The following is a 6,751-nucleotide window of genomic DNA, read 5'->3' on the forward strand; positions in this document are numbered from 1 at the left end:
CCACAAATTGACCCCACCACACGTAACCTATCGATGGCATAACTGTGGTGCACCCAATACTGTCATTCAGCAGTGGATTGAACAAACAAATGCTGTACATCTGTAGTTTTTTAATTAGATCGCATCTCAAGTCGCGATCGACAGAATCGGTGGGCATCATAATTCACAGAGGAGTGTTTCTTCACTAGTTTTCGGAGGCCCGGGGCACTTTCGCCGATAAGACATCACCATTTAAAGCTTTCGTGACTGCAGTGATTCATCTTCTTGGTTCTTTCGGTAAAGTCGCGTAGAAGGAAAATAATAAAATAATAAAAATAAAACATAATAAAATAATTCTCACGACGTTTCGGCCACAACGCAAGCAGCACAGACTCTGTCTTTCGACAGACCTGTTCTCCACCCCCCCCCCCCCCTTAGGTGCGTGACGTCATTTATGGACGGCCCCTTAGCGCACTGCTCTACGAACCCGGCGATCCCATTTCGATTGCCGCCTACGACTGAACTTCCGAAGATCGGTGGCGAGCGATATCTGGCCTCGTCCTGGGCACACACCCCCCCCCCCCCCACCGTCTCTCCCATTCACTTGACGCAGCGTGGTGAAGTATGGTCAAACGACCGTCACGACTACTGGACTATCACGGCACGGGCAGTTGATGAGAGGCTTGTGATCCAGCAGTGGATTGACGACAAATGCCCGTGCGCCACCAATTTCATGGGTATGCACAGAGGGCCAATTACACTGGTCAACAAAAAAACAAATCTGGCCTGGACTTTTGCAGCTGTTTTAGACTAATTTCAGGGTGCTGATTCCAAATCTGATCTCAGATTTGCTCTATCACATCTCACTTTTATGCTATCGGCATACCCCATTTTCATTGATTTTCCCCGAAATTAACTCTGTCACTTATGATTGCAAGTTGTTGCGAGTCAGTGACTGCTTTAGTGTTAAAATATGGTGCTGTATTTTTAGGATAGTGTGTTTATAATATCGTTTTATGTAGATATCCACATTTATTTAATATTTTTCTTCTGCAGTTATTGAAAATGCAATATTTAATATCTCAAAAACCTGATGTGATAGACAAAAACTGATGCCAGATTTGGAATCAGCACCCCAAAATTACCTTACAGCCGTTGGAATACCTTATGCCAGAAAAAGTGTGTTGACCAGTGTTATCATCGCGGCCCTACGACTGATGATGGGGCGGCCCGGGTGGCTATGAGATGTTAACTACCTCGCCTGGTATACAGGAGGTCGTGGGTTCTATCGCCGACCCTGATGCCAGTGTATTTGGAGTTTGCATGTTATCTCACCATGGTCACGTGGATTTTCTCCGGGGTTCGAAGTTTTTTCCCCTCCGCATTTATACTCAACGGTGCGTTTATCGGTTTTTTTTTTGGCTGCTATACATTTACACGTGATAAGCCACTTCGTTGGGCTATCGTTTGCGGCCAGGTGGCTTCTGAAAAAGAGCTGTGTAGCTCAGTGTGTGGTAAAAAAAATTTAAAAGTTTAGTTTTATTCCACAAGTAGTGACTAATCCCATATCTGCATTTTCCATAAATATGCTAAATTTCTCTTGATATGCAAATTCATTTGTCAAGGCGCTCTTCCCCCTCCAACCCAGCTTAAATGTACGTTGCCAAGCAAGGTGGTGTTCATTCAGACGCTGTCTTTCCGACATACCTGCTCTTCACCTGAGGACGGCTGCTTGCGTTGTGGCCGAAACGTCGTGAGAATTATTTTATTATGTTTTATTTTTATTATTTTATTATTTCCCTTCTACGTGACTTTACCCAAAGAACCAAGAAGATGAATCCCTGCAGTCACGAAAGCTTTGAATCGAAATTTAGTTGAGTAGTTTAGATGAACTAGAAAAATAATCCCCTTTCACAAACACTTCACAACACGCGACAAAAATAACACTCCCAGCTGCTTCTCATTGTTCGTTCTTTCCTTAGCCGCGGGTGAGATTCATCGCCTCCTCTCAAGAAAGGTGCACCTGCGTTGCCATGGTTACCTGAAAAATACGAAGTCTTTTTTTTGGGACAATTTAATTGGGGACATTTTTTTCAAATTAGCCTCTTCGGGGTTGGTGAAGATGAGAACGATGCTGACGATGATAAAGACGACGACGATGCACAATGGCCCATCGTTCAAAACCGTCACGTCACGGAGCGTTTTGACCCAAGAATGACGGACGAACTTCTTTCAACCCTCCTGACCCAGTCGATACATATCCCTGGATTTTTACAGAATATTTTGAGTAAAGGAGACTCATCGCAACTGAGGGGGAATGTGCTCCCAAACATAACGTTGATGATTTCCGCGATATGTTTTGGAGTTGAGTTCTTTCGAGCCGAGGGCTCTCAGTCCGATGTGTTTTCGGGTCGTTACCACGTCCTGACACCTTCAGGAACTCGATCGGGGATCTCGCTCTTTCTCCCCCGATTACGCGAGAGAAAGACAGTTCCTGAATAGGCTGAGAGCGGCGCGTGGAGCGAAACGTCGGACAACGTGCCGAACAACACGCCGTACAAGCTTAAAACACGACAGAGAGCTCCCACGGTACAACCGCAAAAAAAAACCTACGCTTATTATTTCAACCGAAACCGGCCAAACATCGCGATGCAGGACCCTCCTAAATACAGTCTAGAGACTCAGTGAGGCCACACTAATTAATAATTACGTGAAAATCCCTGGATATAGATAGTCAACCCTTTGGAAAAGTAAAGTTAATCTCGAAAAAAGTTCACCCAGGTCTCCTTTGAAAATACTCATGGGGTTATAATTTCGGCAATCATTATTTCAACTGCTACAGCATTTGTAATTAAAGTCCATTTGCCAATCTATGGTGCCATGAATTCGGTGTAGTCGACACGTGACCCAACGTGATTCACAGCACTACAGATTGACCGAGATCAAGGCCACCGATTCTCAGCTCTGTTCTGCTACAATATTCACACCGCTGCAGATGCGACAGATTGACTGACATTCCGCGGTCTATAAATTGACACCGCTAATTTCTAAAGATGTGTTGGACCTCTCCATTCTTCCTCTTCACAGAACTATATAGATTCCACAGTTGCCCGTGTAAGTTAGTGTATATAGATCCCACTACAAATCCGACAACACGCACACCACCACGACGACAACGAATCGTGAGTCACGAATGAAATCGTGGCTTGGAATCAGGATTCATTCAAATTCATCTTCATTTATATCAGTCATTATCGATCCACTGCTGGTTGAAGGCCCTTGCAATATGTTGAACTTCTTTCGCCACCCGTGATAATCGAAGGTGCGGGGGAAGGACAACAAACTAGACACAAAAAGCAGTTCGAAACAAATGAGTTTTCAATCGAGATTTAAAAGTGCACAGCTCCAGTGGCGTCCTAATATTGGACGGAAGAGCGCTCCACCCGCGGCCCCATAGGTGAGAACACCGATGAGCCGTCAACTTAACCACCCCCTGGCATGAAGAGTCTGAGCTGTTGTTACATAATACAGCCATCGTTGTGGAGTAGACAAAAAAAGAAACACACCGTATGCAAACAATCCTGCGTGCCTTCTCAACATCCATATCCATTCCTCGACTTAAAAAACAAGTTTAAGTCCGTTTCACGCACGCACGTCAACCACACGGCTCTTCGTTTTCGGAAAATATATGAGCGGACAATGTCTTCAACATCATCATATATCCGTATTTATATATTAAAACACATTCATTGCACAGGACCGGTTCAAAGCAGCGTCTGGAGCGGTTTCGACAACACTCAGTGTCTCATGAGCAGCAGAGGCAGGCTTGCTTGGACCTATGCTGGTGATCTGCCAAATGTTTATAGGCAAGGAACTCTCTCACGCCTTGAGCTATGGGCCCTTGAGTTAGTTGGGCGGATAATGTGGGCGTGTGTGCAGTGGCGTATGTCGATGCCACGTACTCCATACGCCTGGTATGTGTGTTGTGTGTGTGTGTGCGTGAATCTGTGTGCGTTTGGTCTATGTGTTTCGTGTAGTGTTTGAGTTGTTTGGTTTGTTGTGTGTGCATGATTGCTTGTGTAATTGTGTGTGTGTGTACATTGTGTATGTTTGTGTTGGATATGCAGTACGGGGTGTGTGTATCGAGTGTGTGTCAGTGTAATCATGTCCGTGTTGATGGGGAGTGGTGGCGCAGTAGTTAGCGCAGTGCACTCCGAACCCGGAGGCCCGACTTCGATTCCCGCTCACGACCAATCCCATCAATGACAGCGAGTATCTGAACCGGTCCTGGGCCTCCTCTAAGTCGACTCAGCCTTAAATGAGTACCTCGTGTGGTGTGTAAAAAAACATCAGAACTGGGGAGACAAAGGCGGCCGGGCGTGGTGTTATCCAATCCCCTTCGTGTGCCGGCCTTCATAGGTGCTCACTAACAGCACTTGCCCCAACAGTCTGCTCGAGGCTATACGGGGAACCTGTGTCATTGTGTAATCATCTACTTTCACAATGCACGTGTGGGACAAAGATCCATAATAGAGGAGGTTTTTGGGTTAGATCTCGTAAATATAAATGCGTCGTTAGACCCGCCACCACCCGACACAGCCAAATAGTAAGGGTTGTCACGTAAACAGAACGTGCCAATTCGTTATTAGTACAGCACACCGGTGTGTTGGAGAGTAAACCCACGACAACATTCACAATTTATATTTAACGCGATCTAGCCCACACGCACGCACACAGAAAACAAACCTCCGGTGGATAATATTGGTGGCACAAGCGTCTTCCTCCAACCACGTGTTAAAGTGGGACAAAGATGTGACCTCATTGGAAACCGGGGAGCATCAGCCGGAGGATGACACCCACGTTCCGTCCCCTCGTGCCCCACACTCGGCGGGGATTGATAATTATAATTATTTAGGAGTTTGGACTATTGAGGAATTACCGCCGCGTGGGGGTAAACCAACGCTGTTTATTTTTTTTAAACGCCTTCGTTAGCAGCGGGTTCTACGCCACCTGGCGGACTAAAAATCCTGCGTCAATTTAGTGAGGAATTGTAAACTTTCTCCTCCTGCAACAATGGAGCGGGTGGTTTTTTAAAATTAATCCACGGAAGAACAACCCCCTCCGACCAATATCCGACGACTGCCGTGCCCACGATCCACCGCTGGATGAAGTCTTCGCCTCCATCGCTAACGGAGTGTCGGTTACGATGGGGGCGGTGTGTGGGTCAGGTGTGTGTGTGTGTGTTTGACTATACTTCACCACGCTGGTATAATAAGGTGGCGTTTGGCGAACTGTGCGGGTGAGTTTTTTTTGTTTGTTGGGTGGTGAGCTCGGCTGGTGAGCATGGAACGAGTTTGGGGGGGCATCGTCGTCACTGAATGTTGTAGCCGCGTCTCGCCAGCCACGGACAGAGACACAAAGAAGGTAGCGAGGAGTTCGAGAGACGCGGTGGTGCTGCGCTAACCACTGCGCCACCGCTCCCCTCCACCACCCCCTTCCCCCCCCGGCGTACCAGGTAGTGTGTACAACAACATTGCAGCTCAGCACCGAAACAAGTCACAAACCCTTGATCGACAAACGGCAATCGTCGCTCTGGCTGTTATTGTTCATTAAAGCCATTGTTGGCGCATTGTGGGTTCGCACGGATTGGCGTGCGCGCGCGTGTGTGATGCGTGTGGGTGCCGTGTGTAGTGTGTGTGTAGTGTGTGATGCGTATGTGTGTGTGTAGTGTGTGTGTGTAGTGTGCGATGTGTGTATGTAGTGTGTGATGCGTGTGTGTAGTGTGATGCGTATGTGTGCCGTGCGTGTAGTGTGATGCGTGTGTGTAGTGTGTGTGGTGTGTGTGTGCTGTGTGGTGCGTGTGGTTCGTGTGTGTGGTGTGTGCGTGTGTGCAGTGTGTGTGGTGCGTGTGTGTACCATGTGTGTGTGTAGAGTAGTTACGAGTTCCGTGTCGACTGTCTGCGGTCTCGACGACGCCCCACACGGGCAAGGGAGTAAAACGAGAGAGAAGACGCGCCGTGGATAACGCCGAGGGCTGGAGGGTGGTGATGGGTGCTCTGGTCACACTCCGTCCTCCCTACCTTGTGCGTCTTTGTGTCGGCGTACTGCTGGGGGCTGTTGTGTTTGTCCAAGCCCCGTGCAGGATGCACAACAATCGGACAACCAGCAGCACCAACACACGCGCACGCGAATGTATGTGTGGCAAGACTGTTGCCGTGAAACATAACAGAGGCGACGGGCGGTGGTGGTGGTGATGGAACGCGTGAAGGATTTGCGAGACTGTGAGAGTGAAATAGTTGTTGAGTGGTTGGTGGTGGTGGTGGTTGTTGTGGCTGGCAGTGGTGGTGGTGATGATGATGATGTTGTTGTTGGTCCAGACGTGGGGATGCGTGTTTGGTTGGGTCCAGTGATGCTGAGTGAGAGCGAGAGATGAAAATGAGATGGGGTATGGGGAGGAGCCACGTGGTATGTTGTGTGTGTGGCGGTGCTGCTGGTGGGGGCGGATAAGGTTACACATCGAGAGGCGAGGGGCACTACACACCTATAACAGCATCCACCAACCCCCAAGCTCACAACAAAGACAAAGAGCCCCCGTGTAGCCTGAACAGACTGTGGGGGCAAGTGCTGTTATGCGAGTAGCAGCACCTATGAAGGCCGGCACGGCGCACGAGGGGGTGGGTGGCCAGCACCACGCGCCCGGCCGCCTTTGTCTCCCCAGTGGCGATGTTTACTACACATCGCACTAGGTACTCATTTGAGGCTGAGTCGACCT

General features: G+C 48.5%; 1 protein-coding gene across 2 annotated transcripts in view; it reads right to left on the reverse strand.

The window, feature by feature from the left end:
• Positions 1-6,383, reverse strand: part of LOC133348367 (nuclear receptor corepressor 1-like) — a 175,803-nt gene extending 169,420 nt beyond the window's left edge. For both annotated transcript variants that reach the window (XM_061561124.1, XM_061561122.1), the window contains exon 1: positions 6,060-6,383. The gene's annotated coding sequence lies outside the window, so the exon portion shown is untranslated. The remainder of the gene's footprint in view (positions 1-6,059) is intronic.
• Between the last annotated feature and the right edge of the window lie 368 nt (positions 6,384-6,751).

Source organism: Lethenteron reissneri, chromosome 27, assembly GCF_015708825.2.
Source record: "Lethenteron reissneri isolate LAM-NWPU_2019-01 chromosome 27, ASM1570882v1, whole genome shotgun sequence".
In the NCBI taxonomy this organism is placed as follows: domain Eukaryota; kingdom Metazoa; phylum Chordata; class Hyperoartia; order Petromyzontiformes; family Petromyzontidae; genus Lethenteron; species Lethenteron reissneri.